We start from the raw sequence: 20066 nt of genomic DNA on the forward strand, positions 1-20066 counted from the left end.
AATAAGAAATATTGTGAAGAGACCTTACTGTATTATATGACCTTTAAAATAAAACAGAATTTATGCAAATGCCACAGGAACAGATTCAGTGCTTTTAGCCTTGTAACTCATAGACTACCTTCCATAGAATTAATAAAGAATAATTTTTCAGGGGGGAAAAGTGAACATATGGCTCATTATTGACTTCAAACCACAACCAGAACACTATCTAAATAACTCCAGAATACCAGCAGTGTGTTCTCAAGCATCTAGTACATTTGAGCATGACTCCTCAAATGCTTTGAGACCAGCCCTTATCTGCTACGTGTCTTCCATGGCAGATCTCTAATAAACACTCCCATCTATGTGCTGATCTCTTTACTTACCTCTAAAGAAATATTGGAGTGCTTGAAAGCACTAGCCTTCATCTCTAACCCCATTAAAATCCTTTATACAGAGGGCTTTATAAAGGTGCCATAAATATTTTAAGTGGGTTTGAAGTGAGAGTATGAATTTTTAGCTTGGGAACATTTTTCATAAGCTGAAAGCTTTTTTTTTTTCTCCTCGTGGTGTTGGCTCTTCTGCACTTAAATCGGTCTGTTTCTTTTTTGGTGTAATTTTCCAGTCTTTTACTCATGTTCTCTTAAATCTCCACGAGCTCCGTAGATGGATGCGGTGGGATGAGCTGAGGTAGAACTTTTGCAAGTCTCGCGTTGTTTGCAGGGAGGCCGAGTGTTTTCTCGCGGTGTTTCCCGCCGGTGCGGTGCCCGGCTCGCGGTGCCGCGGGACACTGGGTTTCCTGACCCAGCCGGGTGTTCCAGGCCGTTTCCCTGTGCTGGGAACCTCTGCGGGAGGAGAGGGGCTGGGGCTGGGCAGGAGGTGCCGAGCTCTGGGCATTGAAACCTCCAGCTCATCTAGTTCAGCTGTCAGCCTTTTTATTCCTCCTTTGGTCGATGTACCCATTTAAATGCTTTAAGAACTGGGATCTTTTTCCTTAGTGGGGGGTTGTACAATGCCTTGCATGGGGGATCCTGACCTTGTTGAGGGATTCTCTTTTGGAGAATGAAGTAATAATAAGGGCTTGTATGTTGAAGCAGTGGTTTTAAGCGCACGTCGGGCAGATATGGTGACCATGAAGGGCTGCCATTGCTCCAAGTTAGCACATCCAAGGAGAGAAGAGGGCTCACTTGAGCTTCCCTTTCCTGGCCTGTTTGCTGAGGAGAAACTGCCTGTTTGGGAATAAAAGGACTGTCTTTCCTAAAAGGAAATGCAAGAAAACAAACGTCCCCAAAGCAGCATCCACCCTGCGCGGGCTGCGTGCTCCGGGTCACGGCTCTGTGCTGGGCCCTGCTCTGCAGAGACTCCTGGCTCCCTTGGTGCCTTTAGGAAGCTTAGTGCTGTCCTGCTAATAAAATTATCTTTAGGAGCAGCCTGGTGTCTTTGGCTGCCTTTGCTGCTTTTTCCTTTGCTTTTTTCCTCCTTGATGAGTCATTCCACCAGCTTACACTCTATCATCAGATAAACCAGACAGTGAAGTCACTGGGCTTGCCTGCGAGCTGCGTCTGCCTCGTCACCGTCACCGGTGCTGCCCGGCCCCGCTGGCCTCCGGAGGGGGATGGAAAATCACCGGGGATCAGGAGCCTCCTACCAAGCCAGAACTTGGAAGCTGCCTGGAGTTTCTTTGTTTAAGCTTGTAAAATGCTTCCGTCTAAAAGCAGGAAGTAATACACAAACTGACCGTGTGCCATGCTTCCTCAATGCAGGAGGGAGAATAAATTATTTGTTAGTGCTGCTTGAACAGGACATCAGCTTCAGCCTATGGAAATCAGTAATATCAGGAAATCTTAGTATTCCAATTTATCCTTTGTCAGAATCAATGGGGGAGAAGGATATAGATCATATTAATCATTGTATTAATATGTGGGACTCGGGACAGTTTGTTCTATTTGTGGGAATGGTGGAGGGACGGGTGGTCTTTGTGCCACAGGGCTTGACTAGAGCCAAGCTGGACTGGAAAGGAAGTAAGGATGAGTGAAGTGGCTTTTCTAAGGTTGTACAGCTTCTATAAGTCAATATATTGACTTATATATTATATAGAGTTCTTATATAGGTCACTAGCTTGCTGGGAGCAGCAACAAGTTTTTCTGATTGCCAGAGAGCTGTTTTCTCTGCTGAACCGCAGTGCCTGTGGATGCAAACATTGAGACTCCTGACTTCAGCGCTGGTGGCTTGTGGTCCATGTGGTTGAAAGTGCAAACGGGTGTAACACAGGGCACCTGGTCTTCTGGGGTCTTTAATCTGATGAGGAATTTCATAGTAGCTGCTAATATTAAATCTTTTGCAAGTCTAATTACTTCCATCAGTAAAAGAAACAAAAAGCAGAACAGGAAAGGCACTAAGTATTGCAAAGCCATAGTCTCCATAGAGATCTCTTATTTCCCTGTATGAATTTTTTTTTTTTCCACCAAAGGAGCACGTTTTCCTTTCTTCTTAGCTGGCCAGTTCCAAGGGCTCTGCTTGTCCATGTGCTCTGGCAAGGTAAGAGTGACCGAGTTGCATCACTGACCAGGAGTGATGGTCCTTTGGTTCAGAGCTGGTGCGGTGCCATGAGTAATGCCTGGTAGCACGCGGTGCCCTCAGTGTGCTGTGCATCCCCTGGGCGCTGCGCAGGCTCCGTCGGGATGTTCCTCCTCCCGCCGTGCCGCAGCGCAGGGGATGTTAATGCCTCTTAGGAGGAATGCAGGGGATGTTAATGCCTCTTAGGAGGAATGCAGGGGATGTTAATGCCTCTCTCCAAAGGCCTCTCGTGGCAGTTTCTGAGGAGGAAGCGGCCGCGGAGCCCCCGGGTGCTGCTCGCCAGGCTGCTCTTCAGGGGGTTTGCAGAGCCCGCACACGAGTGGCCCTGGCTCGGGCGCTCCGGGCACTCCCGTTTCCAACGCGGAACCTTCAGCTCTGCAGACACCGCGCGATTCCCCTCCTGTAGGTGCCTAGGTTAAATATACATTAAGGGTTTGTCTCTTAGTACTTTGCTGCTCTTATTTTTACCTTGTCAGCTGTCTGGCTGTGCCCGCCCTGCCTTGGTTAGCTTGCTGTGATTCTGGCTTGCACTGTGTGCCCCAGTAATGCAGGATAAGCTGTGCGTGATTTTTTTTCCTTTTTTCTCTCTCCATTTTTTCTTCTCTCATTTTCCCAGTATGGCATTTAGGAAGGAGGCTGAAAATATTGAACAAACTGGTGATGGCCCCAAGATTCAAATGTGTGAAAAAGACTCGCAAATGAGTCTAGCACACTCAGAAACATTCTTAACATCTGTTCAAGCAGGAGTACCAATTCCCTTTCTCAGAAAGCACAATTTGTCCTCCCTGCTTTTTAAAACTGCAGTATTCTTTAGATTTGAATAATATCAAAGTGGAACTAAGAAAAATAAACTCTCTAGTTACGGATGTACTGTTTACAAGGGATGATGTGGATAATACAGAATAATGGACTTGTAATGGCCAGGCAGGCTGGCCTTTCCCTAGATCGTAGCCTTGTTTAGCAGCATGGGGAGGGCTGTGAAGTTACCAGCCAGTGACAGAGCCTGTGGGTTTTGTCCCCTGGGCTGGCACATACGGGGTTAGTGACCGTCCTTGCAAAGAGGGAAGAGGGCAAGTGTTTTTCTCTGAAAACTCATTGTGCTAGGATGAAGCAAAGGTGCCTTACTGTTTAAGAAAAATATATCTAGTCTTAATTTATTTTCATACATACTCCTAATAAGGCAAAAATATCACCAGCTCGCTCTAGTTTTGCCTGTCAGTAAACATTTCAGGTTTTGGTCCCCAAAATGCAGTTGCAAAGCTCTCAACACTTGTGCAATGTAGTGAGAGAGGCTATAAATAGCGAGGCAGCCAGACAGGGCACAGCAGGGAGAACCCGGGCTCTGAGCTTCCCGTCTCGTTCCTTAACCACAGTCAGGAGCTGCAGACACAAAAATGACAATTGGGGGAAAAAAAAAAAAAATCCGCACAACTGGTAACCCTGAAAATGAAGGAAAAAAATAAGATAAATGGTATGTTTAATAAAAATGCCAAGCCGCCCCAGCAGTTCAATGGTGGTGGTTTTAGAGGCTGCGGGCGGCACGGGAGGATCTGCTGGGGGACAGAGCGGGACAAGGTTGTCCCCGGGTCCCTGCGGCTCTGATTGCAGCGCGCTGCAAAGAGGCTTTTGAGGACAGGTTTAATGCAGCCAGATGAAGTTCGTGCAATAGTGTGAGCATTCCAAGGAATGGGAGCACTTTATTTAATTGCAATTAATCAATTAGCATTATCAATTCAAGTGACTTTTATTGCTATAAATGCCTTGTGATGGTAACAATAATGGCTCTGTGGCAGTTATTCCCTGTACTGCTTTTCAAACCTGTACCACTGCTTTTAGTTCTCTTTTTGATAGAGAAATTATGTAAGTCACAAGTCTTATTGCTGATGCAGTACTAAAAGATGAAATAGTTTTCCTCTGGGAGGCTAATGTGCAGCAAGTCTCCCTATGATTAGGAACAAAACTATATCAGCAGGTGGGATGCAACCAGAACTGAGAAATTCTGTGAAATTCAAGCTTAAAGCAGGCAATAAAACTAGCAATGGCATTTCAGCTTAGAGGCCTCCTGCAGGAGTGATCTGTATTACCAAGGAAAAGTCCCTTGGAATATGCTTGTGTTCTCAAGAGTGATTAGATTCTGCAACTTTGATAGCACTTTTCCAGCCAGGTCCAAAAAGTCTCACGAGTGCCATTTTCCAAGAGGATTTTTGAATGTAACCTCTACCAGGAGCACAAGGACAGGGGTTAAATCTCATCATATTTGGTACTGTTCGGATCCTCATGGAAACTTGGCAATGAATAGATTTCATGTAGAATCCCAGAAGCAGCTGAGTGGTTTGAGGACATGAACAGGGCCTTGGTAGCTTTACATGTCCTGTTTATCTTGGATTGATGAGGAATTTGTTTTGCTCAGAAACAGTGTTGCAGCCCACCCCCAGGGACAAGCACTTAGCGCCTGTTTCCATTTGTGACCTGCCTCTTCCTTCATCTAGCAACAAAATGCTCTGTTAATGTTCATCTTGATATTCCCCTTCTTACTGCTTGTGAAAAGTTTAATGGTGGACTAACCAAAGCCAGCCCAATTGTTACGTGGTGCCCTGGTTTCTCCACGTCCTCTGCCTTTGCCATGGTTTCCTGCTCGGTGCATGCACTGTTTCCAGCCTGGCGTGCACACCTGTAAATGCAGCTTCAGCCGAGGCCCATGGGTTTTTCCAGTGGCAGAAGTGCTGGAAGAGAAGCTGTTCCGTGTGGAAGTGCCTATGGAGGGCAGAGGATGCTGCTGGTGCAGTGTGAGACACCCAAATGCAGTCAGTGGTAATTGCCACTGCTCAGACAACCCTGGTTCTCAGCTCTGTGGGCTGTTTTACTGAAGAGGAGACAACTTAGCACTTCCCTGTTCGATAACCACAGCAAAAATCTCTGTTCTGCTAGTCTTTTTCTGTCCTAATCACCAACATATAAGCACTTTATTTCCCAAGCAACCTCTCCTCCATGTTCAAGCATCAGCTTAGGAAATAGACCCATGCTTTTACTTTACTTGATGTTAAACCAGCAAACCAAGTCCACTGGTCTTTTCTTGGCTGGTCCTTTGGTGTGCACTTTTAGCTCTGTAGTTGGCCTAAGTGATAAAAGATGGGTGCTGAAATATCTGCAGGAGAAATGGAATCATGGAAATAATGCTGCTTTTTTGCAGAACTGTTTGCAGTGATGCTAAACTGTTTTTCAACTTTATAAGCAAGTGAGACGAAGAGCTGCGAAACGGACCTAGCCTGCCTCCTGTTTTTTTAATATGGTATTTAACAAAAGCTTTGCCTTTTTTCTTTTAATTCAGTAAATCTTTTTGTTGCAGTGTGATGCCTGCCCTGGGCTCATTCACACAAGTCTGTCATGATGAGGTACAAGTGGGAAAAGTTAAGACTTCTGGTGCAAGACAGGTTTGCAAAATAGCCTTAGTATCTCATAGCACAGGGAAATCAATAAAAAGGAACAGGTATATTAATAAACGGAGACTGCCTACAGTAGGGTCGTGAGCTAAATGTAGCTCATGTCCCTGCAGCTTGAAAGATTGTTCAAGGCACCGGAGCCAGCCCACGATGGGAGGCTTAGGAACATGGCCTAGCTGTAGCAAGGCACCAGTGCCAGAGGTTGCTGGGTTCCCTTTGTGGGGAGTGGGGGAGTTGGTTCCTCAATAGGATGCAAAAGTCGTAATTGCAGAAAATAGATGTGGCTCTTGGGCAAACATCCAGCACAGACCCCTCAAATGGGCAGGTAACTAGATTCTGTGAAAATGGCAAAATGTGCTTAAACAGAGTTCTCTGTCAAATGTGCCTTGATTTGGAGGGATAAGGAACTTGTGGGACTTGGCTTTCAATATCTGGAATTGTTTTAGATAGTTCTTGTCGGCTCCATAAAGAGCCGCAAAGAAAGCGTCAGCACGAACACTCTTCTAAGTTCCTCAGAGACTTACTTAGTGTTAAATTAAAGCATGCTTTTGCCTTTCTCTAGTAAGGGTATCCACATTCTCTTATCCGCAGTGCTTATTGCAGAAGTACCTAAAACTAAGAATAAAAGGTAGTTAAAATTGAGGACTAAATTCATAGAAATGGGGAATATGGCAATATATATATCAGCAAATCTAGTGCATTCAAAAGGTGTTAGTTTTTCGAAGGACGTAGATGTCTGGGAGCTTTTTCCTTTCATGCAAATGCTGTATCGTCATTTAAGCTATGTCAGAAAGTGAATTAAATTTATATTAGTTTAATGATCCCTGCGCACATTACTGAAAAATATAGGAACAGGCACTAAAAAAGCCAGGCTGGGTGGCACATGTAAAACCTCTTACTAGTACAAGTTGAATTCTTAGGTCTCTTCTTGTTGCTTTATGTCTCCTGATGTTTTAATCTGACTGGAGAAGAATGTCCCTTGTTTGTTTACCCTGCTCTGAATATTAACCCTGTCTTCTAAATGGCAGTGCTTGAAACTGTAAGGAAACATCTTAAAGGAAGATGACCTAACAAGCAGAAAAGAATTGTATAGGAAAGGGACTCTTAAAGGGTGTGTTGTCAGTGTTGATGGGAAGGGAGGGAGTGGGAAGAAGGGTCATGTAGAACTCCTGTTCCCTAGATGGTTCAAGACTGAGAGTTGCCTTATCGTGACCGCAATACTTTTCTACTTCAGGATATTGCTTCTGTAAGTTTTTGTAATTTCCTTGGCTCTTCTCTAAGAGGACAACCTAATTAGACATGATTAGTTTTCAGATTGCATTAAATTTGATCCCTATGTATAGAAAACACTGACTCCAATTACAGACCACATAGAATGGTTGTACATGGACACACAAACGCCCGCTGGTTGTAGAGTCAGTACCTCTGGTGTTCCATGCGATGTGAGTGTGAGGGAGGAAGGCTCCTCACTCCTGCAGCTTGCATGTTGCTAACAGCTCCCATGTGCTGAGGAGGTTTGCATGGGGCTCTCCCTGGAATCACTGGGATTTGTATGAGCATATCTAAGTTTGGCCTCATGTAGTTACCTGGAATATAAACTATTTCCTCTTATTGATTTGTTGCAGTTGCAGAGGAGAAAGAGGTGCTAGCAAACATTTAATCAAGGTGTAATGGGAAAACACTGATCTTGCCAAGCAAGCTGATAGGGAAAGGCCCTAATAATTCCACAGAGCCAAGTAGGGTTTCAAGCCCAGGCTGGATATAGCCCTGAGCACCCTGTTGGCCCTCAAGGCTGATCCTGCTTTGCTCCGGTCGTTGGGCAGTGTGTGGGCTCACTAAGGTCCTTCCCAGCAGGAGTTGTCCTCTTGCCCTCAGTCACGTTCTGCTGAAAGGCATTTGACGCACATTTAGCTTTGGTTTTATGAATCTGATAGGGGTCTCAGTTTGGCTCAGTCTCAACTGAACTAGCTAGAGACAAAGATCAGTTTGGTGAATACAGAATATTTCACCTGAAACAACCTGAGTTCAACCAAAATTTTTAACAGTCTGTCTCCAATTTCTGAAATGGAAAAAAAGCCTGTGCATACTTCGTAGGAGTTGGTAGTCCTGCTCTTTGGCAGGCCATGTCACTGTGAATGGAAAGGTGAATTCCTTGTTGTGGCATGGATCTGATTTAACAAGGCTGAGCAGCAACCTATGGACCAAGCAAAAGTCCAAAGCTAATGCTGCTGTCTGCAGCAGCAAATGAGTGTAATGCAGATTACTGCAGGTTTTTGTAATTTAGAGTGGCCCTGGAAGCTCATTTTCACCTTGGAAATGTGAACACACTGAGTGTTTGAGGTGTAGAATCTGTTTGATTTCTTGAATTCTGTATTATGTTGCAGAAAGCCTAAGCCCATTATGTGCATGGAGGAAAGATAGGAACATTACATTTAAATTATGCATTTAATGATCTTATATTACAGAAATGTTTTAGAAATAAAACAATCCCATGTTCAGTCTTGATATAGGAAATACAAGGACAAAGAGAAAGGTCAGAGAAGGGTAAATCCCCAGCACTTTCTGTCTTGCCAGGTTTTAGTATTTGTGACAAGTGAAAAAACATGGACCCTACGCGTAGGACCCTACATGTGTAATTCAGGAGGCTAACTTTGGTAGTATTGGTAATATTTTATCAAAATACTCTTTTCCTGAGATATCCTTACCTACTGCCTAACTCTGTAGCCTTATAGTTCCTATAGGTTACTGTTGCTTACCAGATTTTTTTAAACTCATTTTTTTCCTCTGTTTGGTTGCTGTTCTTGTACTGTCTTGTTACAACAAATGATGGTTTATTGTAGTACCAAATAATGGAATTTTTGCAGTGCAGTTAAGCTGCAGAGAAAACAGATAACTCCTGCCCATGAATCCTGATTTTCAAACCTTGCAGTGCCACTGACTTCACTGATAGAGAAGTGTGGTGTTGGATGAATTTCCTCACTAGGAGAGTGGGGCTGGTTATTTACCCCCAGGACACTGTACCACAGTGTTACAAGTGACAAAAGGCAGGGAAGAACAAATGCCTTTGGAACGCTCCCAAATTCTGTCCATTGACATAATGCCTTTTAGCATATGGTCAGGGAGCCTTACCTGCACTCTGCAGCGACAAGCACTGTTTGTTAGCTGGCAGAAGAATGTTTAATGGGCTCAATTTGATCATGGTGGGATATTTTGTAGGAAATTTGCAGCCCAAGTAGGCTTATAAAGCAGTGATGTCAATGCAGTTTAGGCAGGTGCAGCCAAAAGATGGTGCTTAGGCTGTGAATATAGACCCTATTCCATGCCTTACTTAAACTATCATCACTTAATCCCTTTCTCCTAATTAAACATCTGAAAATATGTTAGAACACTGTTGCTAGCTACTGTAAATGTGAATAAGAGGAGGAGAATGAGGATGTCTGCTGTTATTGAAGGCAGCAGACAACCCTTACCTTCCTCAACACATCATCTTTGGTTTTAATTAGCTTCTGATCTTTGCTGTCACCTAATCAAATGCATTTTGGGTTCATGTTTGTTTTCCCCCAAACCAAACTCTTCCTCTTTTCTGCTGAGCCAACAGAATGCCTTTTCTAAACAAAGGCTCATCACAGTTTGTTTTTGATTTGCAAGATGCCCATAAAACTTGAAGCAAATATTTGTTCTGCATTACACAAAGCAAGAATTTAATAACTTGTTTTATATTGTCTTGATATTTTCCTGTAATATCTCCAAAAATAAGGTATGATGACAACAACCAGGCAGACCTCCCAACTGTCTGCACTCATTACTGGCACTGATAATCAAGACCCTGATTCAGCAAAGTTCTTCAGTGTCTGCCCTAATTTTAAGCACAAGTAGTCGTACAAAGTCAACTCATCATTTTCCGTATCCATATCTCGCAGTATTTTGTTACAGCCAGACTGTCCTTAACCACATGCAGGATGGTTTTGCTGGTGAGCACATCTCTGAGTTTTGTCTAAGTCAGGATTTAGTAAATGATGTAATGTTTAATGGGCTGTTCTTTACGAAGCAAATGCTGCTCCTGTGGAAGATTATGGGGATTTTGTTCATTTCAATAGAAGTATTGACTAGTAAAAAACACAATAACATAAAATGTCTTTGTTTCATCAATAACCTAAACACTTCTGTAACAAAAATGTGCCATAGTTATGCTTTAAATGCTGCCAGTGTGCATCATGTCCCACTGGTGTAAATCCATAACTCCTTGAAATTGGTTCTCGAAAATACTTTTGAACCAGAAAAGATGCTGAATGGCAGGAGGGGTGGGGAGAGAAAAGGAAGGAGGTCTCTGTTTTAGCCACTTTTAGAAAGCAATGAAGTGATAATGTCAGAACAAGATGTACTTTTTAGGAGCAACTATTCATTCACTACTGTCAAGATTGCTATAACCTATAGGAAATGCATCTATTTAGTGCTCTTGTATGACCATGGTGTGGGGAAAGGAGCTTGAAACCAAACTGTCAGGTCTGTGCTTTGCAAGTTCAACAGCAAACCCACTCACCAACTTCGATATGAGTGTGAATATATACTGGGAAATAGAGCCATCATTGGCAGACTTACTAAACCCAGACTCTCAGAGCAGACCTTCTGAAAGCTAAATGGAGTGTGAGGCAGCCAAGTGAATTAATTTACACCATGATCATTTCAAAATGCAGGGTTTAACTGTGAGCAAACCTGTGCCTCTGGATTGTTTGCTTGCTGTATTTGTGTTCTTTGGTAGGATGAGAACAAATGACCCAGAGGCTGGTGATTTCCCTCCAGCAACCCCCATGTGGTCGGGATCACGGCAGTTGGTGTGAGGGCCGTGTTCTGTTCCGAGCAGCGAGTGGTGCTGGGGTCCTTCGGTGCGTAGCGGCTGGTGGCACCAGCAGCCCTAGGCGAGAGCAGGGAGCGACTGCAGACACCTTCCCTCGTGGTCAGGTCCTGGACGGGACCATCTCCTGTAGCCGCTGTAGGACGCGGTGTTCCCGCAGCAGCCCCGTTTCCCAGAGGGAAAGCGGAGGTGGTCACCCAGTTGGGCTGTGGATCCATTTCCTGCTGTCAATTTGCAGGATCCAAGTGGATCACTAGCCATTTTATATCTCTAAATAAACAAACACTTGTCTGAGCACTGGTAAGATGGTTGTGTGAGATGCCAACTTCATAGAGGAAACAGTGTCATCAGAGTACCAAATTTTTGTTCCTAGCCATACAGTAAGGCCAACATACAGATGTCCTCTGACATTCCACATTCAGGAGTAAGGGAATGAGCATATGGGTGAGTAAAGGCTTGTGTCTGTCAGCTCAGTGGCTGGATCAAAAATACAAGTGGGAAGAGTTGGCTTAAAGCAGAGGGAAGAAGCAATGGCCTTCAGGAAAAACAGGCCCGTGGATTCTTGCAAGGAACGGTTCCTTCTGTCTGGAGTGGGGTGGCTGTGGGCTGGTGGAACCACAGTGGAAGCTGCAGCTGTGGTGCACAGTACCAAATGTGTTTTGTGTTGAAGTGTTCACTGAAAAGCAATGAGAGTGACAGACAGGCCTTGCTACCTATAGATACGTATCCCTTTTTTGGGGTATATTGCCTTGTTTAAGAGTGTTTAGCAAAATGGTTGAGACTCAGTCTGCTCCTGTGGTCTGAGATGGGGCAGCTAAGTCAAACCTCTTGTCTTAGCAGAAGATCCAGCGGTATCCAGAGACCTCTGCCAGCGGCGGGATACGCGCTGGGCACCGGCTGTGCTGATAGCCCTGCTGCGATGTCCCGCTAATGCGGCGAAGGGCCCCGAGTGATTTAGAAGCGCTGGAAGAGCAGTGGCCTCAGAGCCACGTTCCTCCATTCATCTTAAGGACCGATGCAGTGCAAGCACTTGTACATCCTTACGTTATTCTGGGCTTGGACTCGCTGCTGTCTAGATTTAATTTGCGATGATGAAATACAATTTGTGTGATGTGTGGAAAGGTCTGATACCGCTGTGCTGAGCGGGAGCTGCAGCGAGGAGCAGGATCCTGCTCCGTTTCAGGCTAATTGAGTAAGAGAAACGTGATGAGATTAGAAAGGGAGGAGGGGGAAGCGTTCTGGGATTCCCAGAGAAGGGAAGGGCCGGTGCTGGGTGCTCACCGGCCAGCACCTCTGTAGACAGCCCCGTGTTCACACTGGGGCTTGGGGTCTGGCTTGGCCAGCATGGGACCCTCTGCGGCCATCCCCTTCCCTCCCGCCCCCAGGGCCGCTGGCCAGAAGCACCAAGGCCAACGCTTGGAGCAATCCTGCTTGTTCCCAAGCCGCACTTGGTGCGTACAGTACTCTGGAGCTCTGCGCGGCGCAGCTCATCGCCAGGCCGGACAAGCCGCGGTGCTCGGAGGGCCGCGCTGGGCAGGCTGCGCTGGGCAGGCCGCGCTGGGCAGGCCTCGCCGCTGCGGCGCCCGTCGCACCCGTGAGCACTGCCCGGGGCCAGGCAGCGCCCTGTGGGAGCTGCTGGCCGCTCCGGTCGTGGGGAGGCTGCAGGCCCCACTGCGGGCGCCATCCGCGGCCCTGCGAGGGCCGGTTACCCGGGGGCGCCATCCGCGGCCCTGCGAGGGCCGGTACCCCGCGGCACGGCCGGGGCGCATGGCTGGCGGCAGCAGGACACCGTGGGCGCAGGGCTGGGCACCGCAGGGCTGAGCGCCGCGGGGAGGGACGCGAGCGCCACTGGCACCGTTTGAAACTCAGGCTAAAATAGCTGTCTCAAACATGTCAATACCTCCTCCAATGTGGGTGGCATGTAAATTGCAACCACATATGCAAAGAGCGACAAAGATTTGGCATGCTGGGGCAAACTGAGTTTGCAGCTTGTGTAAGGGCCTGAGCAATGTCAGGGAAGGAATTATTTTAACCGGGAGGATGGTGGCAGTCCTTAGATCCTGACTCCAGGGTGTGCTTTTTTTTTTTTTTTCCCCCCTAACCTTATCTATTTTTAAAAAATAATTTTAAAATAGCTTTGACATTTTGTATGCAGAACTGCTGAGAAGTTCCTTATATAACATTCCATCAGTGAAATATTAGAGCTTTGCTGGTCTGAACTGGAGTGCAACTGTTTGCTCCGCTTACTGGATTCCCTCCTCCGCCCCCTCTCACCTCCCCTTCTTCCATATTGAAAAATAAAATATAGATATGGAAAACTTACAAATCCAAATTCTGCAGCCATAAATACTGTAGCAAATAATCTTTTACACTCTCTCTTCCCTTCCTCTTTGCTGAAATGTATTTGAAACACAATTACTGTGTTTAATGATTCAATTTGCGAAGACTTTGTCACTAGGACAATGAAAGTGGCTCAAGTGTGATAAAGCAAACATACCAATAAACCAGGTTTTTATTGATTTGTAGGAAGCTCAATTGTCTGGGAGAAAGCAAGCTGACATCACCCCCTGCTCCCATTGGAATGCAGTGATAAGTGTCAGCCGATTTTTCTTACAGGCAATTTCTCTGGCTATGTGATGTCTGGCTGCAAATTTTAAAGTAAATGACATTCTGCAATCTGGTAGGGATGTGAGGTAAAGTCTGCATTATTTGTTTTAGCACTTAAAATAATTTTGTGTCTGAATTTCTCTAGTGTCTAGACAAGATGTATGTCTTGCCTGCTGAAAATATTAAAATTTTGTACTGTACATTCAGCACAGCTACTTCGATAGTAAACATACAGATTCAATTTAAGATTTTTAGACTCATTTTTACAGCATACTATATTATTATTACCACTGGGGGAGCCAGATTAAATCTAATTCAGGTCGTCACACACAGTGCTGCTCTGTGCAGGCCAAGTTGTCACAGCATTTTTCCTTAAAAGCCTCTCAAAGCTGCTCGTTTGAATCTTCTGCATTTTGCTGTCCCCCAGCACAAATGCAGCAGCATCTGATGGGGAAGCTGCTAGGGCAGCTGTGTGCACAAAGCACAACATGATCACAACAGGAAAACGAGCAGTCTCTTAAATTTATAGCTGCCTTATTTTACATGTTCCTTGGCTTTACGGGGTCTATTTGATCATTCTAGCAGGCAGTCTTGGGAATATGAATACCTGCAGTTGCATGGAAAGATGTGGGGTGAAGGAATATTGAGTTCAATTCCGGTCCTTCTGGTGGCTGTGTTCATCCCCAAGTCATTTTCTCGGTAGTGATTTGTTACGTTTCATTCTCGGGTGTGAACCCGAATGAGCAGTGTCTGACATAGGCAACAAGCAAGGCCTTTTCTCTTCTGGTTTTAGGTCATTTCTCAGTCTGTTTCTATGATTGCCTGTGGAATCCCCGCAAAGGTTGAGTGTTCCGTTCTAGGACATCTGCACTGAACTGCTTTCTGTGATCCCTAGCAGTGCCCAGTGATGGTTTGTCAAAGAGCCAGGACTGGAAATCGGCAGGACCTATGTTTCCATCATTTCCAAACTCTTTTGAAAATCACGAGGCACCTTGGGGGAAAAGAAATCATGAGATGGGGTTAAATCAATATACCTTAAATTTATTTTGTCTTTTCTCTTTGGAGCTGCTAGGGTATTGGTATTTCATCTTTCCAGCTTCCTTCCATGACCCAGAGAATTAGAAATAGACTTTTTTTTAAAATGAAGGATGAGTTTGCTTTGCAGTGCGTGAATATAGGACTTGAAAAAAGGCAGAGCCACAAAATATCATGAGACTTGCAGTTAAATGGGGAGTTCTGGTGACTAGTCCAACAGTGTCTGAACCTCTGCCATGACAAACTCCACAACCTCTCCAGCTTACTAGCAGACCCCAGTGTTCCCAAATGCCTAACCTGCTGCAATAACTCAGGCTTTCTTTTCCTGCCCATCAGAGGACAGATGATTGTTTTTTCCTTGGCAGCAGCCTTTTACATATTTGGAGTGATATCATATTTTCTTCAGTCTGCTTTGCTTTGAACCTAGTGCTAAGATCAAAGGTTGCATCTTGTATTGCAGTTTAAAACTAGCGTACACAAAGTCACAAATTTCCTCCTGGAGGTTGGTTCTTTCACTGCTTGCAGGGCATATCTGTGGACTCGGTTGGAATCAAGCCCCTGCTAACTTGAGTCCCTGACATGGAAACTGGGGAAGAGGAGGATGTTCTGCCTGTGCCCCTGCTACTGGCAGTTCTGTTCCTGCCTTACTCTTTTGTGCATTTCTGCTTTCAAACCGCGTGCGGGTTTTGTTTTTTTGTTTTACATTTAGTGTTTGAGCAGACAAAATACCTTTTTAAAGGTGACACTAACATAATTATAGGGGCTCACATAAGCTGGGTAAACACTGGCAGAAATACTTACATCAGCAAATAAATAATAGAGGGTAAGCTTTGTACCTCGGAATTTCAGTGTTGAGACACGACACTGAGTAAACAAGGTGCTAGTGCTTTAAAAGCAGGTGAAGAGAATGTAATTGGTAATGTATGTGAAAGCAGTCTTGAATTCAGAGATGTTCCCTTACAAGGGTGAACATCTTTACCAAAAGCCCAAAGAAGAGTGTGTGTGTGTGTGTTACTAGGAACAGGGACTTTGTGGGAGAAGATTCTGTCCCCACAGAAAAGGAGGGGCAGAATCGGTGCTAACCATTTCATTTTGGGAAGTTGAGGAGCTAATCTGTATTTTTCCACCCAGCTGTATGAACAAAATACCTGGCAATGCAGCTAGTGACTGGTCAGAAGACATGGCCATGATGGGACTCAAGTCATCTGAAATATGATTTGCAGAATAGGGCTTGGTACTATTCTGATAAAATAGGCTGCCCGGGGACAGAGTGAGGTTATCAAGGTTGATTTTTCTGACAGCAATCATTTTGGTGCAGGTTTTTTGACATCACTTTTGAAAAGCTGCTCAAACTACCCTTTGGCAGGTAGCAAGGCCTTCAATTACAAAGTGCTCAAAAGCTCATCCAAGCATTTCGGCTTGTCTCTTTGCCAAATTGCTTTTTATTCTAAACTCATGGTCAACATTTAATGGGGAAATTAATTACCAAAGAGGTGATAGAGAACTCTACTCAGGGATCAGCTTTTTAATTTTTGCAGGAAACTAACATATGACATCCCAAGAATAAGCACTGTGGCTCTGCAATTCCTCAGAGTGTCGCACAGATAGGGAGGAAATTTGAATAATTTAAAAATCAGGCATTACTACAGAATGCTTGAGGAGTTTGCATTTGGGCAAAACTAGAATAATAAATTTTTCCTTTCTCCTCTTTCAAGACATGCTATTGTGATACAAATTAGATTTTGTATCTATCTGCACACATTGGCAAAAAAGTAGTTTGATAAAGGTGAAAAAAGAGGAGAGAGTTTTATATTTTATCTAATAAGAAGCAGTAATCATGCGCAGAAAGGGCTCTGAAAATGCAGAACAGTGCAGTCCTAAGCACAGGAGAGGCAACACGTTCGTCTCACATCAGAACTGCTGTTTTATTATTACAAGGCAGACAGATGACAAATTCATAGGTTTCTGCTAAGCTTTTTGCAGGCAATTTTCCCCTTGCTCTCATAAAGTCTGGCTGGGATTCATCTCACCTACTTGGAGATGTCTACAAAGCAGACATCCCTGTGCAAAAGTCTCTTCAACTTTTTTTATAGTCAGTGAAGACAAATAGGCACTTAAAGGTGATGTTCACCTCTGCTTGTATTTGGCTATTGAGTGAGATCGGATGAGTCACGCTCCAAGCATGATTGTCTGAGTATAAAGGAAGTCCAGCCAACCAGCTCAGATGGAAACACCTGAAATTAGGTATTATTTAACTCTCCTTGTGTGCGTATGCATAAAGACCTTTAACTTTGAGGAAGGTTTTGCAAATCTTAAAATTAGTGGAGTGCTCCGGTGCTCATTCTTTTTTTTTCTTTTTTTCTTCTAATCTTCCTTTCCTCACATCACGTTTGAACACTATAGGGACTTTAATTTTACAGCTCATGCATGCTTTAGAATTTAGGATCTCAGGGCTGTTCCCTCCCGTTTGCTGGCTGCAAGTGAAGACTGACAAAAGCAGCTTTCTTGCCAACGTGCTGCTGAGAATCTGCACCTCCCATTCCCAGTAAACCCGGGGTGGCCTTTGGCCGCCGTGCGGGAACAGAGCTGGCGAGTCGAGCCGAGGATGGAAACAGCCTCTTGGGCTGCTTCCCCTGCGCACAAGTCTGGTGCCAGGCCCTAGGAGGGGTGGGAAGGTGGAAGGGAAAGGGCTGAGGACCTAACACGGCGCTGGAGAGAAAGACATGGAGGACACAGGGCTGTGAGCGGGGGAGCCACTGCCGGAGCCACCAGCTCCTGGGGACGGAGCCGGCCGCGTGGCTGCCCCTCCACCGCGTCACCCTGCACGTGTCCGGGATCCCGACCTGCGGCTGCGCTCACGCCGTGTGTGTCTGCAAGGCCCTGAGGCTGCCTTCTCCGGCCGGGTTTCTGAGGAGGAATGGAGAGGGTGCAACTCTTGCCTCCAGCCCCTTACAACTCTGGCAGGCTATCAGGCTAAGGCAAAAGTGAGTAATTTCAGGTCGGTCTTGTCCCTCTGTGAACGCTGTAGGTAACTAGTAGATGAAAGGTACAGTCTGAGTTTCCCTGACGTTCATTTTCAGGTCCTTGGGATGTCTGTTTTCACCAAAAATCTCAGGTGTCCCTTGACCTTTCTAGAAAATCGGAAACAGCCATGCACATGCTCTCCATACCTAGAAAACAGTGTGCTTGGAAAGCTGCAATGCTGGTGGATATGTCTAGTTAAAACATCAGCCTTCCTATAGGACTGATTGGCTTCATGCCAGTTCTTGAAGAATGAAGCTGTTCCAATGTGCAATCAAGTAGCTCCTGAGGGCCCCCGACGGCTGCCTCGGTACAGCCCGACCTGCCGCGGCGCCGAGGGCTTTCCTTTCAGCCAGGCAGAGCCATCTCCCTTTGGAGAACGGCAGCTTTGCAGTAGAAATGTATGTGCAGCTCTGGGGGGAGGAATCCTCACACTATAAACAAATGGAGATTTTTATATCAATTGTTTGTGCCTTAATTATTGCATAGAATAATTAACTAATCCCACAAGGCTTGGAATGGGTTGTAACGCACGCAAGACTTGGTCTTTCAGTCTGCGTTAGCGAGCTTGAGATCTGTGAGGAAGAGAAACGGCACTGGGCTCTGATCTCTTACGGGATTTAACCTAGATTTCGTTAAACCCATGATAGCTGGTGATGCCAGCTATATGCTGGCTATTTCTGGAGCCTGTGCACGTCTATTTCATTGGGGATGTTTGTCGCATGCTTAGATCAAAATTAAGAGATAATGGTGCATAATCAACATTAGTTAACCCCAACTTCTGGTGGCCTCTGGGCAGTAAAGCTGTGTCAGTAATGTGCAGAGAGCATCAACTCCACCTTGGCCCTTGAGCTTAACTGTAGCCTTCTGTTATTACTAATGATTATTATCTCTCAAGGTTGCAAGGAATATGGGAGGCTTTAGCGGGCTGTGTTTTTTACAGAGTTCCTGTGGCTGCCCTATTCCAGAGGCAATTGTTGACTTTAGCTTCTAAATTCCTTTTGCTACTAGGACTGTGTCTGGGAACCTTCACAGTGGCCAAGGAATTTTATTGTTACCTACGTGCACTAACAGAAGCAGAAGAACAGGGTCTCATGGAGATACCCAGTTCAAGCCTCTGCCCTATGGCAAGATTGGCTTTGCTTGCATCACTTGTGTTAGGTCATTGTCCAACCTCTCAAGTACGTTCCAAATCTCAACAACCACTCAGATAACTTATCCAATATTTTCTTCCTCTTACACTGAGAAAGCTTTTTTGTTGTTAAAACCCAAGATTTCTTTTCCTCTTGACAGTGTGTTTTTTCCCTAATTCCCCTGCAGTTGCCTCCTATAAATTCTAGCTCTTTTCCTCTTTAATGGAATTTCTCGAGCTCTGTCAAGCTCCTGTCCAAGCTCTAGGAAACCTAACGTACAGATACTGATTGTGATTGCTTTCCTCTGGGCTCTCCCCATCTGCTCTAAGTTTCCAGTTGTTCTTGATGCGTGGAAGGAGTATTTCCGAGGAGCCCTGAGTGCCTCCTCCGTCGGCCCGGGGGGTTCTCCAGTTATCCATACGCTGTCAGGATAGTTGTTGTTTTGGCCACGCCAGGTGCCAGCTGCCTCCAGGACCCTCTGCAGCTCTGCCCCACAGGATCTTATTCTGGTTATCGTGGCTCAAGTGATAACAATATCTTTCCCTCCACTGAGAAGCATTTGCCTTTTCTAGCTTGTCATTATTATTATGAATTCTAATCCTCCCTTTTACAGGCTTTGATCCCTAGCATCCTTGTGTTGGCTGCAAATGTATAGTCTAAATTCTGTTGTACACTCCAAGCTGTTAACAGAAATACCAAATATACACCAAGACCTAGAACATGTCTTCTGGGGTATCTGCTCAGGATATTCTTCCAGTTTGACAGAGATTTCTTGTTAATTCTCCCTTCGATAGTTTTGAAGCTTCTTGCACCCACTGCTGAGTTGCTTCATTAAGACCATGTTTCTTAGTTTGCCTATGAGAATGTCATGTGAGTCAGAGTGAAAATACTTGCTTAAATCAAGCCATGACAACTGTTTCTCCTCTATCCCTGGGCCTGTTATCCTGTCATGGAAAGAGCAGAGCTTGATTTGACATGATCTGTTCCCGGTATCTGCGTGTTTGTGCTTACTCACCTTGTTATCTTCTGCGGGTTCGCAGATGGTTTGGTTCTTTTGTTTCGGTACCTTCCCGGAAGCTGCCGTTTTGGTGCCAACCTGTGGTTGTCCAGCTCCCCGTCCCGGGATTTACACGGGGGCCGCGTTTGCCCCCGCGGGGCCGCGGGCCCTTGGCTGCCTCCTGAGCCCCCGCAGGCTGCTCGGGAGTTGCTGTGGGCCCTTGCTGAGGCACCCGAGTGCCTGCAGCACAGCTCGCTGTCCTGAGGAGCAGGCTGTCTGCAAAGAGAAGAGGGAGAGGAAAAGCAGTAACGTACATGCGAGACTGGAAAAGCCATGGGCAGGGAGAAACGGGCAAGCTGGACACAGTCCATGATTTATTTGATTTTATTTTAATTCTTTGTAAAAGGGAAAAAATGCTTTGAGCA

The sequence above is a fragment of the Tinamus guttatus genome, unplaced genomic scaffold, assembly GCF_059628265.1.
Source record: "Tinamus guttatus ecotype Peru unplaced genomic scaffold, ASM5962826v1 Tinamus_guttatus_pri_ptg000027l, whole genome shotgun sequence".
NCBI lineage: Eukaryota > Metazoa > Chordata > Aves > Tinamiformes > Tinamidae > Tinamus > Tinamus guttatus.